The sequence below is a fragment of the Artemia franciscana genome, chromosome 6 (genome assembly GCF_032884065.1).
Source record: "Artemia franciscana chromosome 6, ASM3288406v1, whole genome shotgun sequence".
Classification (NCBI taxonomy): Eukaryota; Metazoa; Arthropoda; class Branchiopoda; order Anostraca; family Artemiidae; genus Artemia; species Artemia franciscana.
The window spans coordinates 9038384-9056736 of NC_088868.1; positions in this window are offsets into that span (position 1 = coordinate 9038384).

Consider the following 18353-nt stretch of genomic DNA (forward strand, 5'->3'; position numbering starts at 1 on the left):
CTATACAAAATTGGAATAAGAAATCATATTTGTTTCAAAACCGAAGTACAGATACAATAAAGGTTAAATCTTGAATCACCCAAAACAATACATACATGAATAAAGCTGTAAGCTAATTATTAATTTTCCCACTTTTTCCTCTTAATATTGACTGTTGCTTCAAATCTTTGGTTTTAATGTCAAATTGGAATGATTAAATTAGATTGGAATGGGATCCTCCAGTAAGTTAGAGGCTTTGTACAATCCTGAGCCTATCTTGGTCACAACATGGTTTTCAGCACTTGGCGATGCTCTTCTATCAACAGGAGTTAAAATCCTGCACAGACAGTCCCAAGCCTATTACCTCCGACTCATTATATATTCATGCCTACAAATATTATGATGCTACGGGGAGGCAATCGATAGTTGATAAATTCGCTAGGAAGAGGTTTTTCAGCCCGAAAACGCCCATCAAAACAAAGTAATCCCAGAAAAATATCCAATAGTCAGAATCTCGTGCGAGTGCTATGTTGTTAACTAGGCTCTAATTTCCTCAAGGGGCGCCACTTCTCAAGTTGTAAAAGTTCTGTATCACCATACAATTTAACCCATTGCTGAAAGAAGGTTTGTAACTCATAGGACGTTTGAAAACGCCAGTGGGCCCTGTTGAGCATACATTTGAGGGGCCTTCTTCCTCCCCCACCTGTATTTATGAAACCAGAAAATGTTGCACCAGTTTCTATTATGGACCCCCAGGGACAAGGTCCTTCTTGGTCTGTACCTCCTATGGAGGTACTCTACGTATCTGTAGGGCATTCCCTATCTTTTGTCCTCTACCAAAACCTAGCATGACTATCTAATAACTATTATCTAGTATATATATATATATATATATATATATATATATATATATATATATATATATATATATATATATATATATATATATATATAAAAGATGTTAAGATGTTAAGCTTAGCAGGATAAGTCAGGAAATTATACGGATGGCCGAGAGAAAACTGAGGGACAGCAATTCAGCCCCGCCTTAACCAAAAAGCAAAGATTACATTTAAAGCAATACTATTGTGTATATATACTTAATACAAGAAGCTAGAAGATAGTAAATGAAAAAATAAATAGACCAAATGCTTGATTTAGGGGTTATAGAACCATCGAACTCGGAACTCGCGCCAGTCATATTAGTCCCAAAAGAAATATGGTTTCATTCGATTTTGTGTAAACCAAATAAAACTATATAGAATTTCTGAATTAGACGCCTATCTAATACCAAAAAAGACATAATTCTAGAGTTAGTAGGCACTGTAAAATTTATATCAATTTTATACTGGAGAAGGGGATTTTGGCATGTGAAAATGCACCTAGAAGATTCAACAAAAACTGCTTTTTATTACGCCTTTTGGGTTATACCAGTTTAGATATATGCCTTTTAAACAAAAAGGGGCACCGGCAACATTCAAAAGAAAAGATTAATGAATCTTAAAATCGTTACCATATGCGAGAGCCTACCTAGATGACATCACGTTTTTTCAAGCTCGTTCAAAAAACATATAACCCATATGAAACAAGTGTTGACCAGGCTCAGGAAAGCAGGATTAACTTTAAATGTGGAAAAATTTTGTTTGATGAAGTCACAGACAGAGTACCTTGGACACAAAATAGGAAACGATATGAAAACCCCTTTAAGGGGAAAAAAGAATAAATCCGGAACGCAGTAGTCCCATATAAAAATAAAACAGTTCTATCATTTTCGGGAATGGTCTGATATTACCAAAGATTTATGCCAAATTTTGCTACGATTGCTAAACCTTTGACGGAGTTAACAAAACAGGCTATCCTAGACCCATAAAATAGACGAAAACTAAACAGAATACAATTTATACACTTAGAAACGCTCTTTGCTGAGAAAGAATACTGAAAAATCCAGATTTTTCCAATTATTTTTATGTATGTATTGTTATCAAACTGAGATTTTGTGGCTATTATGTTACTCGGTTACTATTGAGTTTCGGTTACTATTGAGCCGAATCACTATTTACATACTATTTGCTACCACTTGTTGTTTGATGAGCCAAAATAAATAGAATATTACTTTACTTTTCGTCATAAATACAACATTATTTTTACACATCTTTGATTTAGTGGAGCTCTTTGCATTTCTTTCAAGTGGAATTTTTTTTATTAAAATTGTTCTTTTTTGTTAAAATTGTTACAAGTTATGTTCGGGTCCTGAAAAGGCGATGGGGAAACAGAGAAAGCCTGTTTATTTATTTTTTTTTTTTTATGTTTGTATGTTTTTTGTTTTATCAATGGGTTTTTGTATCAAAGCAGTGGTCTTAGAATATTGAAACAGAGTCAATTGATCGTAAATAATAAGTCCTTGTTCCGTTTTTAAGTGATCAAATATATTGCAGAGCAGCTAGCCCCCCCCCCCTCCTGCCTAACCCCATCTCTATTTATCCACCCTCAAAAATCATTTTGTAAAAATTTTGGAATAGACATTCTGCTCAACATGGTCAAAAGATCTATAAACCCGGTTTGAGGATTACTTGACCCCCAACAGTTTACTTGGAGAAAGCATCACCAGTTGGGATTTTGAATGTCTAGTGCCATTAAACTTACTTAAATTGCTTTATATACATTTTTTTTTGGGGGGGGGTTCTAAAGGGAGGTTAGGCAGGAAGATTTTTACATGGAGGAATTTTCTCTTGGGTTAAGGGAATTTTGTGTGGTTGGAAAGCCGGATATATAAGACTATTTATTACTTTTCTACGTATAGTATTTGTTATTCTAAAATGTATGACTGATTTTCAAAGATGGAGTTTCAATGGGGGTGGGGTGATTACTTGGCGAAGTTTCTTCAAGAAGGAAATTCAGATTCCTATAAGTGAGAAATAATAAGAAATGAAATTAAGATTATATGAAAGCAAAGAGAATCTTCTAGAGGGAATATTCAAGAAAAAATTTAAGCGAGGACAAAAGGGTCTGGGGAAAACTTCTAGAGGAGATGAGAATTTAAGCTTGGGTGAACTTTTGGGTGAAATTGTTCACGTAGAAAGAATTTTCAGTTGGAGGAGGCTTTTCACAGAGATCAAAACTGGGTATCCTGGCATGATTGGACATTAAAAATCTTATATCAAGTTGCTATCCTAGCATTAATGTTTAAGGCTATAGAATAAAAACATCTCTAGAAATTTATTGAATACAAAAATTAATTTCTACTTGAAGTGAAAAGCAACATTGAAACTTAAAATGAACATAAATTATTTTATATAGGGGGAAGGGGGGCTAAGCCGGTGCTCCCAGTTTGTAGCTGTAAATGTCAAAGTCTGACATTTTGGTCAAAGTCTATAAAAAAAAATTCTAAGACAGAGGAGCCATGCATTTGTAATTTTGAAGCACTTAAAAACAGTAGCTTACTGATAGAATTCTCGGGAAGGGGAAGTCTAAGTCAGAGACAAAATGTTTTGTTCATTTGAAATGTTGTTCCTTACACTCAGTGCTGCGTGTTTTTGGTTGATTTGAAATTTTTTTTTTTACTTTATATTTTACAAGAAGTAGTTTTACTCTATAGCTTGAAAACGACAATATTAAGATTACCACTTTATTTAAAAGTGCTAATCTCTTTCTCTCTCTTTTAGACCATACTATCTGCCTCTTTTCTCTTTGCCTATTCTTCGTCTTTTTGGGATCTCTATCTGTTTCGTTACTTCTAAATGACCATGTCTTTGCGTTTTCAATACTTTTCTTGTCCTTTTAAAAAAAACACAATATTTGGTCGTGCGTGGATATAAAAGTGATATATGGAGTTTTTAACTAGTTTTTCTACAGCTTAGAAGCCAATTTTATACTATTTATATTTTTTAATATTAAAGTGATATCTTCAGTTTTTACCTATTAGTTGTATTACTTAGAAACCAGTTTATATAAATAATATATTTTCTATATTAGTTTTCACTCTAAAGGTTCTAAAACATGATTTAAAAGAATTTAACTTCCTATAAAAAGTATTAACCTTCCATCTTTTAATCTATTATTCGGGTATCTTTTTTATTTTTTCAAAATAATATCGTAAAATCTACAAAGATTAAAAACAAATACATTTAAGTACCTGAAGCTGTGAATATAGAAATAAAATATTTACTTTCTTCATAAAAGTGAAAATTGTATTCTTTTCTTCAAAGGGAGTTTAAATTTGCATTTGCCCTTAAAAAATCACTAAATTAATCAGAAATAGAGTTAGTGAAACAGATCAATAAAATTTATACTAATTACAGTAATTAATTTAGTAATTTGTTATAAAATTAATTAGACTGTTTATTTGGATTTTATGTTATTAGTTTGAAAAAGTAAAAAAGGTACCCGAATAATAGATAACAAGATGGAAAGTTAATACTTTTATTGGAAGTTAAATCCTTTTAAGTCATTTCTTAGAACCTAAATAGTAAAAACTAATATAGAAAACTTAATATATATATAAAAACTGGTTATTAAATCATCAAACAGTTCGTGGTAACTAACTGTAGTAAGGAGTGACCCGGCTCGAACCGAAACTCTAAAAAACGGAATATTGGTAAAAATAAGTTACATCAAAAAATTAAACTTTAATACTGATTTTAAATATATAAGTTTCATCAAGTTTAGTCTTACGCATTAAAAGTTACGAGCCTGAGAAAATTTGCCCTATTTTGGAAAACAGGGGAAAAAAACCACTAAAAGTCATAGAATCTTAACGAAAATCACACCTTCAGATTCAGGGTAACAGAGAATCTCACTGTTAAACTTTTAAGCTCTTATCTCCAAAAATATGGAATTTTGTGTTTTTTGCCGGAAGCCAGATCAAGGATGCATGTTTATTCGTTTGTTTTTTTTCCAAGGGCGACCGTATCGACCCAGTGGTCCTAGAATGTTGTGAAAGGGCTCATTTTATTAGAAATTAAAAATTCTAGTGCCCTTTTCAATTGAACAACAAAATTGGAGACTACCTAGGCCCTCTCCCACGCGCATTTTCCCCCAAAGTCACCGAATCAAGATTTTGAGATAGCCATTCTGTTCAACCTAGTCGAAAACCTATTAATTATGTCTTTCGGAATGACTTAATCTCCCACAGTCCACAGGGGAGGGGCTGTAAGTTATAAACTTGGACAATTGTTTGCATATAGTAATGGCTATTATGAAGTGTACAGACGTTTAGAGGGGTACTTTTTTGCGTTGGGGTGGGAGTGGTTCGGAGGAGCGGGTTACGTCTGATGATCTTTCCATTGAGGAATTTATCATGAGAGAAGAGAATCTCCATGAAGGGGGCGCAGGATTTTCTAGTATTATTCTTGTAGTATTATGTAGTAGTATTCTTGTTTTAGGTATTATTTGATTGTTATGATAACTTGTGGTAGTTTTACACCTGAATGATTATTTGACTTTATTTCCAATCCTTCTTGATTCAAATAAAAAAAAAACAAGTTTTTTTAATTGCATGTAAGAAACGACGTTCAAGCTTAAAATGAACAGAAATTATTCCGGATATGAAAGGGGTTGTCCTCACTTCAACGCCTGGCCTTTTACTCTTAAGTTTGACTCTTTCTCACAACTCCACTTTTTAAAACAATTAAAAACATTAGCTTAAAGAGCGTGGTATTGTAGAGGAGACAAACATCCTTATATACGTAATAATTTCTGTTCTTTTTAGGTTTTAATGCGGTTCCTAATTTCCAGCTGAAATTTTGTTTTATTTTTGTTCTAATTTTTTTTTTAAATAAGGCTGTAAATTCTCTTCCCCCATGATACATTCCAACATGGAAGGATCATTCTATGTAACCCCCGACCCCGACACACATCTCCCCAAAAAACAAAAAAATACCCCAGAGAACATCTGCAAACTTCCCAATAACCCTTAATATATGTAAACAATGGTCAATGTTTGTAACTTGCAGCCCTTCCCCCAGGGACTATGGGGGATTAAGTCGTCTCGAAAGACATAATTATAAGGGTTTTCAATTATTTTGAACAAAATGGCAATCTCATAATTTCTATCCGGTGACTGGGAAAAAATGAGAGTGGGAGGGGGCCTAGAAAACCTCCAATTTTTTAGTCAATTAAAATGGGGACTTGAACTTTTAATTCCGTTAGAATGAGTCCTCTCACGACATTTTAGGACTACTGGGTCGAAATGATCACCCCTGGGAAAACAACTAAAACAAAAAAAAACAAATAAACATGCATCCGTCATCTGTCTTCTGGCAAAAAATACAAAATTCCACATTTTTGGAGATAGGAGTTGAAACTTCCACAGTAGGGTTTTTTGAAACACTGAATCTGAACGTGTAATTTTGTTTTTCCATATGTTCTAAAATACGGCAAATTTTTCTCAGGCTTGTAACTGTTGATGGGTAAGACCAAACTTGATGAAACTTATGTATTTAAAATAAGCAGAAAAATGCAATTCTTTTTATGTAAATATTGGTATCAAAAATTTTGTTTTTTAGAGTTTCGGTTACTATTAAGCTGGGTCGCTCCTTACTACAGTTCGTTACCACGAACTCTTTGATAGTTTGTAGGGCAGCTAGTTTTTCCCCTTCTCCTACGTCTCTTTCTTACTCAAAATTATATGATCAAAATTTTGGAATAACCATTTTGTACAACATAGTCAAAATATGTAATAACCATGTCTGTTATCATGATTTGACCCCCCTAAATCTACTGGGAGGAGGCATCGTCAGTTAGGACTTTAAGGGTCCATTGCTGTAACACTTACTTTAGTTAATTTATAAATATATGTTTTTGGGAGGGGGGAGGAGATTTTTTTTCTGTAGGGAGCTTAGAATGGGGAATTTTTACATGGAAGAATTTTCGCATGGAGGAAGAGAATTTTCTTGGTAGGAAAGCCAGGTCAGTAGTAGTGTTTTATCACTTTTCTAAATATAGTATTTGTTCTTTCGAAAAATATGACTATTTTTAATTGGGGAGTTCTTATGGAGCGGGATAATTTTTAGGGAAAAATTTCTTCAAGAAGAGAAAAAAGATTCCGTGAATTATTTGAGAAATAATGAGAAATAAAATTAAATTTATATGAAAGGAAAGATAATATTCTACAGGGAGTTATGAAGGGAAAATTTTAGCAAGGACAATATTGTCCGGTGATAACGTCAAGAGGAGAATTGGAATTTAAGCTAGGATGGACTTTTCGTGGGAAAATTTCTGATCCAGAACGAATTTTTAATCTGGAGGGTTGGCTTTTATAGAGAAGAAAGGTGGGCATCCCAGAATGAATTGAAATTGATAATTTTATATCAATATACAATCTTAGTTTTGATTATTACAAGCTATGGAATAAAAACAATACAAAAATGTTTTGAATAAAATATTGTATTGAACAAAACTTCAGACGAAAAGAAATTAATTTATATAAGAGAGGTGCGGCTTTCAGATATCTATCTGTGTACTCTAAAATTTCAAATTTTGGTCAAAGTCTCAAATTCACGTCAAAGTCTCACATTTGAGGAAGAGCATGGGGGGATTTCCCTTATTTCCAAAAAAAGAAAAATAACAACCTAAAAGCCACAGAATCACACCATAATGAAAATCACACCATCAGATTCAGCGTATCATAATACTCTACTGTAGAGATTTAAAGCTCCTATTTTCCAAAATGTTAATTTTTTTTGCCAGAACAAAGATCATGGATGCATGTTTGTTTTTGTCTTTTTATAACCCAGGGTCGATCTTATCGATCCAAAAATCCTAAAATATTGTGAGAGGACTAATTCGAACGGAAATTAAAAGTTCTTGTGCCCTTTTATAGTGACCACACAAATTGGAGGGCAACTAGGCTCCCTCCCAGGCTCATTTTTCCCAATGTAATCAAATCAAAATTTAACATATCCACTTTATTCATTATTGTCCAAAAATCTGTTTATTATGTCTTTGAGGATGACTTATCCCCCACAGTCTCCAGAGGAAGGACTGCAAGTTATGATTAGTTCCCCACTGTTTACAAATAGTATTGATTATTGGGAAGTATACAGACGTTTTCAGGGGGATTTTGTTGTGGGGGTGGTCACTGAAGGGGGTTACATAGGAAGATGTTTACATGTTTTATTTAACATACAGTATTATATAAAAAATAATTAGAATTAAATAAAAAAAAAATCTTTTCATCTGAAAGTAAGGAGCAATATTAAAACTTGAAACAAACAGAAATTATTATGTGTATAAGGGGTTTCGCCCTCCTCGGCAATATCTCTCTCTTTACACTGTAGTTTTTTAGTACTTTTAAAAGAGCTATTTATGCTAATTAAATGACCTTTGTGATTCAGGGGTTATTCTCAACGAACTTGAACAAAATTCGAACTTTAGTGTAAGAGCGAGGTATTGACAAAGGGACAAACACCCTCATATACGTTATAATTCCTGTTCGTTTTGCGTTTTAATGTTGCTCCTTACTTTTATTTGAAAAAAAATTGTTTTTTTTATTTAATTTATGCTAAATGTTCACGTGACTCCTTTCACTCAATATTGTATATTTTGAGTTGAAAATTTGTTTTCTACATAATACTTTAGAAGTAGTGTTTTCAATCTATAGCCTGACAAATTCAATATCAAGATTTCCATTTTATTTAGAAATGCTAATTTCTTTTTCACTCTATTTTTTTAAGACCTCGGCCTTCTCGCCCTATTTCTTTTTATTTATATTATCTGTACCTTTTTTGTTACTTCTGACTAGCATTGTCTTTGCGACTTTCAATAATTTTCTTGTCTTTTGTTAAAAAGAGTAATATTTTATTGAACATGGATATGAAAATGGTATCTTGAGTTTTTACCTACTATTTCTATAGTTTAGCAACCTGTTAATGTATATTTTTGAATGTAAAAGTCACATCTTGAGTTCTTGCCTATTTATTTTATATTTTAGGTGCCTATATAATATGTTTTCTATAATATTTTTTCCTCTATATGTTTTAGAATTTTATTTTTAAGAATGTAACTTCAAAAATAATGTGTTAACCCTCCAATTTCGGATGTATAATTCGGTTACCTTTTTACTTTTCTAAAATACCTTCATAAAATCTGGGAAAAGTTAAAAGGTGGTGGGTAAAATGAACTTCTTTAGGATTAGGCATCCCCTACCCCAGCTACACAATTAATTTCAAGCCATAATACTTGACAGGCAATGATTCATTTCTGTATATTAAATTAAAAAACACAAGTTTTTGCTATTGAAAGTAAGGAGCAACATTGAAGCTTAAAACAAACAGAAATTATTCCAAATATGAAAGGGGTTTTACCCTTCTCGACATCTTGCTCTTTACGTTAAAGTTGGACTCTTTCTCCCAACTCTACTATTTAAAACAGTAAAGCTTTAGCGCAAAGAGTGATGCGTCGAGGAGGGGAGGATTATTTATGTTCGTTTTAAGTTTTAATGTCGCTCCTTACTTTCAGTTGAAAAAATCTATTTTTTTTAATTTAATTTCTGAACGTTTTTGAATTAATGCATTTTTTTATTTTGGCTCAACGTACAAGAATAAATAAACGGAATTTGCATATTTTTTTTTTGCTTAATGGCCTTCTCATAGTTTTGATCGGACGGTTTTTATAAGAAAAAAGGGGTGAAGGAGAGGGCCTCCTTGCCCTTCAATAGTGGTCAAACAGTTCGTGGTAACGAACTGTAGTAAGGAGCGACCCGGCTCAATAGTAACCAAAACTCTAAAAAATGGAATTTTGATACCAATAGCTACATCAAAAGAATCGCATTTTAATGCCGGTTTTAAATATATAAGTTTCATCAAGTTTAGTCTTACCCATCAAAAGTTACGAGCCTGAGAAAATTTGCGTTATTTTATAAAATAGGGAGAAACGCCCCCTAAAAGTCATAGAATCTTAACGAAAATCACACCATCAGATTCAGCGTATCAGAGAACCCTACTGTAGAAGTTTCGAGCTCCTATCTACAAAAATGTGGAATTTTGCATTTTTTGCCAGAAGGCAGATCACGGATGCGTGTTTATTTGTTTTTTTGTTTTTTTTTTGTTTTTTTTTTTCCCAGGGGTGGTCGTATCGACCCAATTGTCCTAGAATGTTGCAAGAGGGCTCATTCTAACGGAAATGAAAAGTTCTAGTGCCCTTTTTAAGTGACCAAAAAAATTGGAGGGCACCTAGGCCCCCTCCCACGCTAATTATTTTCCCAACGTCAACGGATCAAAATTCTGAGATAGCCATTTTATTCAACGTAGTCGAAAAACCTTATAACTATGTCTTTGGGGACTACTTACTCCCCCACAGTCCCCGTGGGAGGGGCAACAAGTTACAAACTTTGACCTGTGCTTACATATAGTAATGGTTATTGGGAAGTATACAGGCGTTTTCAAGAGGATTTTTTTGGTTTGGGGGAGAGGTTGAGAAGAGGGGGATATGCTGGGGAACTTCCTTCGAGAATTTGTAATGGGAGAAGAAAATTTCCATGAAGGGAGAGCAGGATTTACTAGCATTATTAAAAAAAAAAACAATTAAAAAAATAAAAGTGAAAAAGCTTTTTCAGCTGGAAGTAAGGAACAGCAATAAAACTTAAAACAAACAGAAATTATTACCCATATGAGGGGCTCACCTCCTTCTAATACCTCGCTCTTTACGCTAAAGTATTTTCGGTAATTTCAACTACTTATTCTACGGCTTTTGTGATTCAGGGGGTCATTCTTAATGAATTGGGATAAAATTTAAGCTTTAGTGTAAAGAGCGAGGTACTGACGATGGGGCGAATCCCCTCATATATGTAATAAAAACATGAGAATACAAAAGTTCTTTACGTAAGCTAATTTATAAGTTACGTAAATCTTTTACCAATAAATAAAATTAAAAGTTCTAGTTGCCTTTTTAATTAACCAAAAAATCGGGGGGCAACTAGGCTTCGTCCCCCGCTCTTTTTTTCTCAAAATCATTCGATCAAAATTATGAGAAAGCCATTGAGCCAAAAAAAAAATATGCAAATTTCGTTTTGATTATTCCTCTGCGGAGAGCCAAAATCAAAACATGCATTGATTCAAAAACGTTCAGAAATTAAATAAAAAAAACAAGTTTTTTCAACTGAAAGTAAGGAGTGACATCAAAACTTAAAACGCACAGAAATTACTTCGTATATGAAAGAGGCTGCTTCCTCATCAACGCCCCGCTCTTTACGCTAAAGTTTTTTACTGTTTTAAAAAGAAGAATTGAGAGAAAGAGTCAAACTTTAGCGTAAAGAGCGGGGCGTTGATGAGGAAGCAGCCTCTTTCATATACGAAGTAATTTCTGTGCGTTTTAAGTTTTGATGTCACTCCTTACTTTCAGTTGAAAAAACTTGTTTTTTTTATTTAATTATCTTAAAAGGCAGCTACAACTTGTTATTTTTTTAAGAACCTTTTATTAGCAATAAATATACGTAACTTATTAATTCAATTACGTTGTAAACTTCTATATTTTTATATTTTTATTACGTATATGAGGGGGTTCGCCACCTTGTCATTACCTTGTTCTGTACACAAAAGATCGAATTCTGTCCCAATTCTTTAAGAATGATTCCTGAATCACAAAGGCCGTTGAATAAATCTTTGAAATTACTAAAAATACTTTAGCGCAAAGAGCAAGGTACTGTGGAGGGGATGAACCCCTTTATATACGCAATAGTTTCTGTTTGTCTTAAGTTTTAATGCTGCTCCGTACTTCCAGTTGAAAAAACTTTTTTTTTTATTCATATTCTCATTTTTTTTTAATAATATTAGTAAATTCTGTGCTTCCTTCAAGGAAATTCACTTCCCTCATAACAAAATCCTCCATTGAAAAATCCTCCCGCTTAACTCCCTCCCACTGACCGCCACCCCACCACAAAAAGTTCCCCTGAAAACGTCTGTACTCTTCCTAATAACCATTATTTTATGTAGACAATTGTCAAATTTTGTAACTTTTAGCCCCTCCCCTGGGGACTTTGGGGGATTAAGTCGTCCACAAATACATAGTTATTAGGTTTTTCCACTATCTTTAACAAAATGTCTAAAAATTGAGCGTGGGAGGGGGCTTAGATGCCCTCCAATGTTTTTGGTCACTAGAAAAGGGAACTAAAACTTTTAATTTCCGTTAGAATGAGCCGTCTCGTGACATTCTAGGACTACTGGGTTAATACGATCACCCCTGCAGAAAAAAAACAACAAGTAAACCTGCATCCGTGATCTGCCTTCTGGCACAAAATACAAAATTCCTCTTTTTTGTAGATAGGAGCTTGAAACTTCTACAGTAGGGTTTTGTGACAGGCATAATCTTATGGTGTAATTTACGTTAATATTTTACGGCTCTTAGGAGGTAAGCCCCCTATTTTCTTAATTAATGCAATTTTTCTCAGCTCTTAACTTTTGATGGATAAGATTAAACTTGACAAAACTTATATATTTATAATAAACATTAAAATTGGATACTTTTGATGTAGCTATTGGTATTAAGACTCTAAAGTTTCGGTTGCTATTGAGCCGTTTCACTCCTTACCACAGGTTGTAACCACGAACTGTTTGCTTATATTAACAAAACCCAATAGGATCTATTTATATTGTTAATATAACTTAAAAAACAATTTTAATATTATTCAAGTAGTTTTGTTAACATTATTTCTTGTTAACTATGTGACTCTGCAAGTGCATATGCAAATTTGCACCCTCTTTGAAAAATAACATCATTTGTATTTTTCTGAACAGAAAGTATATTTGAAATGTTTTTACTTTTATGACTTGAATAAATAAAAAAATGTTAACACTTTAAGGAACAAATATTAGCATATGTATTTTAAACTTAAAATCTACTTCTATTTGTGTTTTATTCTACTTTCATTTTTTCTGCTTTCATAATGTTTCCCTTTAATGACTTTAATAAAAACATATTTAAGACTTTAAGGAATAAATATTACTATGTGCATATTAAACTTAAAATCTACATTCATTTGTATTTTTGCTTCTTGTTTTTCAGTATAGTACAAGTTATGTTCTAGTCCTGAGAATGCGATGGGGAAACGAAGAAAGCTTTTTCATTTATTTGTTTTTTTTGTGTGCATGTTTTATGTTCTTCCAATGGGTTTTCGTATCAATCCAGTCTTCCTAGAATACCATGTTTTTGAGGATTACTTGACCCCCAAAATTTTACTGGGAGAAAGCATCGCCAGTTGGGACCTTAAGGGTCTAGCTCTATCAAACTTACTTAATTTGCTTAAGAGACACATTTTTTGGGGAGCGGGGGGGGGGATTTTTCTCGAGGGAGGTTAGGCAGGAGGATTTCTACAAGGAGGAATTTCTACATGGAGGAATTTCCTCAAGGGAAAAGAGAATATTGTGTGGTTGGAAAGCCGGATAAATAGTACTGTTTACCACTTTTCTACATATATTATTTGTTATTTGGGAATATATTACTGATTTTCAAGGAGGGAATTTCTAAGGGGGTGGTAAGACTACTTGTAGAAATATCTTCAAAAAGAAAAAAGAGATTCCTGAGTGCATTTGAAAAATAATCAGAAATAAAATTAAAAGAATATGGAGGCAAAGAGAATTTTCTAGAGGTAATTGCCAAGAAGAGATATTAGCGAGGACATAATGGTCTGTTGAAAATTCTACTGAAAGTTAAGAGCAACATTGAAACTGAAGATGAACAGAAACTATTTTTCATAGGAAGGAGGGGTGCTCAACCGCCGCTTCCCCTTTTTTAGCTTTAAATGCCAAAGTCTGACATTTTGTACAAATCTATAAGAAAAAACAATCCTAAAACACATGAGTGATGTATTTGTAAGGAGAAGCTTATTTGAAGGTCTTAAGAATATTAACTTATAGAAAGAGGGTGTTTGAAGGGGAAGTTTAAATCAGAGACAAAATGTTTTGTTCATTTTAAATGTTGCTCCTTACACTAAGTGCATGCGTGTTTTTGGCTGATTTTATTTTATTTTTTTTTAATTTATACTTTACAAGAAGTGGTTTTACTCTATAGTGTGAAAACGACAATATTAAGATTACCACTATATTTAAAAGTGCCAATATCTTTTTCTCTCTTTCAGACCCTACTCTCTACCTCTCTGGCTCTTTTCTCTTTGCCCATTCTTCGTCTCTTTGCTATCTCTATTTTTTTCGTTACTTACAAATGACCCTGTCTTCGCGTCTTTCAATACCTTTTTTGTCCTTTAAAAAAAAAAATATTTGGTGCGTGGATATAAAAGTGATATATAGAGTTTTTAACTAGTTTTTCTACAGCTTGGAAGCCAGTTTTATACAATTTATATTTTATTGCACTTGGTAAGCACTAAGTGACAAACAACGATCGTAAATTCTGTCGGTCGGTCTGTCGGTCTGTCTGTCTGTCTGTTTTGGTTTTGCTAGTTTAGGCACTTCCATGTAAGTTAGGATTATGAAATTTGGCAGGCGTATCAGAAACCAGATAAGATTAAATTGCAATTTGTCGTTTTCTCGACAAGACTATCTTGGAGGGGGGAATGGGGGGACGGTTAAATCGGAGAAATTGGAAAAAATTACGTATTTTTAACTTACGAACGAGTGATAGGACCTTAATGAAATTTGATATTTAGAAGGATCTGAATCTCAGAGCTCTTGATTTAAATCCTGACTGGATCCATTGACATTGAAGGAGTAGGGGGGGACCTAAAATCTTGGAAAACGCTTAGGGTGGAGGTTAATTATGAAAAATTAGAAAAAATAGGTATTTTTAACTTACGAAGGAGTGATCAGATCTTAATGAAATTTCATATTTAGAAGTACCTCGTAACTCATATCTCTTATTTTAAATCCCGAAGAGACTCAGCGTCATTGGAAGGGAGGCTGGGGGGTTGGGGAACCGGAAATCTTGTATAATGCTTAAAGCAGAGAGATCAGGAAGAAACTTGGTAGGAAGAATAAGCACAAGCACAAGATACGAGACTGACATAACTGGAGCAGATCCGCTCTCTTTGGTCAAGTTGGGGGGGGGATTTATTCGGAAAAAATTGAAAAAATGAGGTATTTGTAACTTACGAAGGGGTGATCAAATCCTAATGAAATTTAATATTTAGAATGATCTTGTGCTTTACAGCTCTCATTTTAAATTCTGAATAGATCTTGTGACATTGGGGGAGTTGGAGGGGGAAACCGAAATTTTTCAAAAACGTGAAAATTGAGGTACCTTTATCTTATGAATGGGTGATCGGATCTTAATGGAACTTGATATATAGAAGGATCTTATCTCTCATATACTCTATTTTCAATTTGAATCGGATTCGAGGGCATAGGGGGTTGAAGGGGGGAAACAGGTGTCTTGGAAACTGGAAATCTTGGAAAACGCTTAGAGTGGAGAGATCAGGATGAAACTTGACGGGAAGAATAAGCACAAATTATAAATACGTGATTTAAATAGTTGGAACGGATCCTCTCTCATTGGTTGAGCTGGGGGGTGTTAATTGGGAAAAATTAGAAAAATTGACGTAATATTAACTTAAGGACGGGTGACTGGATCTTAATGAAATTTGATATTTAGAAGGAACTCATGTCTCAAAGCTCTTATTTCAAATTCCTACCAGATCTGTGGTCAATGGGGAGAATTGGAAGGGGAAACCCGAATTTCATGCTTATCATAAATAGAAGTAGATTTTAAGTTTAAATTACATATGCTAATATTTGTTCCTTAAAGTGTTATTAATTTTTTATTTATTCAAGTCATAAAAGTGAAAACATTTCAAATATTCTTTCTGTTCAGAGAAGTACAAATGATGTTATTGTTCAAAGAGGGTGCAAATTTGCTTATGCAAAGTGGGTGCAAGATAAAAAGATCCTATTGATTTTTGTTAATATAAGCAAACAGTTCGTGGTTACGAACTGTAGTAAGGAGTGAACCGGCTCAATAGTAACCGAAACTTTAGAGTTTTAATACCAATAGTTACATCAAAAGAATCAAATTTTAATGCTTATTGTAAATATATAAGTTTTGTCAAGTTTTCCACTTAAGTTGGTCTTTTAAAAAGGGAACTAGAACTTTTAATTTCCTTTAGAATGAGCCCTCTTGCAACATTCTACGACCACTGGGTCGATATAATCACCCCTGGAAAATAAAAAAAAAAACAAAACAAATAAACACGCATCCGTTTTTTTCTTTTGTTTTTACCCGGGGGTGATCGTATTAATCCAGTGTTCGTACGACGTCGTGATAGGGCTCATTCTAATGGAAATTAAAAGTTCTAGTGCCCTTTTTAAGTAAAAAAGAAATCGGAGGGCACATAGGCCTCCTCCCACTCTCATTTTTTCCCAAAGTCACCAGATAATTAGCCTTTTTTTTCAACATAGTCATAAAATCTATTAATTATGTCTTTCAAGACGTATTAATCCCCCACGGTCCCCAGGGGAGGGGTTGCATGTTACAAACTTTGACCATTGTTTATATTAAGGGTTATTGGGAGGTTTAGAGACGTTCTCTGGGGGAATTTCTCATGTTGAGGTGGGAAATGTCGTTAAAGGGAGGGGGTTACCTTGGAGAATCCTTCCATGAAAGAATTTATTATGAGGGAAGAGAATTTCTATGTTTTTAAAAACAGAGAAAATGAACAAACAAATTTCTAAATGAATAAAAAAATTATTACGTATATAAGGGTGTTCGTCCCTTCCACAATACCTCGCTCTTTGAACTATAACTTTTAAGTGTTTACAAAATTGGAGTTGTGAGAAACAATCAAACTTTAGCTTACAGAGCGAGAGCGAGGCTTTTAAGCTTTGAAGTCACTCCTTAAATGCAATTAAAAAAAATTCTTTTTTTATTTTAATTAAGAATGAGCAGAAATAAAGTCAAATAATCTTTCAGTCGTAAAACAACCACAAGTCATCACAATAAACAAATAATATCTAAAACAAACAGATATGACAATACATAATCGCATTAAATTCAAAACTAGCAGAAACTAACAAGGTTAGGTTCTTCAACCCTCGTGCCTTCTTAACAATGGTCATAATTGGTACTTACCCCAATGCCTTCTCAAGACCAATATATAATTTGTACTTTAGTGAAAAAAAGAAAACTTTAGTGAACACACCCAAGACCAAACAAAGTCAAACACACTGGCACACACAAACAGTCAGATACACTGACTTGGCGAGAGATGCAAAAAACATAGAAAAGACAAACAGAAATACAAACAGACAGACGCTGCCAAACAAAATCTGAGATTTAGCCACACAAAAAGTAAAACACACAGACAAGGAGAGAAAGGCAAGAGCAAACAGAGGGAAAAAAACACAAACAAATATACCCACAAGCACACACAACTACGCAAAGTCACACTGGCACGGAGAGAGAAAAGACATACAAACTCAATCGCAAGTGGAGAGAGAGACAAAACACACAGAGAGAAAAAAACAGACAACACACTCACGACAACACAAACTCAGACACACAGGCACACACACAGTCAGAAACACAAACCTGAAGAGAGAGGCGAAAAACACAAAGTGGAAAAATAACTCATACACACAGACCTGCACTGCCACAAAAAGTCTGATACACAGGCAAACATGAAGCTAGACACATAGGCACAAGGAGAGAGGCAAAAGCTCAGAGAGGAAAAAAACATACATACACACAAACAAAACCACACAAAGTGATAAACGAAGGCACGTACACTGTCAGACAAACAGAAACAGAGAGAGAGGCAAAAACAGACAGGGAAAAAACACCAGCAAACGCACACAAACACTCAAATTCAGACATAATTGAGTGTGTTCCTGTGTGTGTGACTTTCTGTGGCTTTGTGGGTATGTGTGTTTTTCCTATTTGTGGTTGTGTTTTCTTGTGTATGCTAGTGGTTTTCCTTCCCTGTATTTTGTCCCTTTGTCTATACTGCCTTAGTGTCTTACTGTGTGTGCGTGTAATATATGTCTCACTTTCTGTGGTTGTGTGTGCGTTTGTTTGTGTGCGTGTTTTTTCATCTTTGTGGTATGTTTATCTCTCCGTGCCTGTGAGTCTGATTGTGTGTTTCCCTGTTTGTCTAACTTTGTGTGGTTGTGTTGTGTGCGTTTGTGCGTCATTTCCCTCTGTCAGAATTTGTCTCTCTCTCCATGACTATTTGTCTGACTGTTTGTCTGTGTGTGTGTGTTCGTGTTTGTGTTTTCATCTCTGTGTTTGACTTTGTAAGGTTGTCTGCGTGTGTTTGTGTGAGTGTTTTTGTGTTTGTTTATGTGTTTGAGTGTGTGTGTGTGTTTGTGTCTTTCTCTCTGTGTTTTTGTCTCTCCCCCATACCAGTTTGCCTGACTGTGTGTGTGCATGGTTGTCTGACTTTGTGTGGTTGTGTGTGTTTGTTTGTTTTTGCGTGTATGTTATATGTGTGTGTGTATATG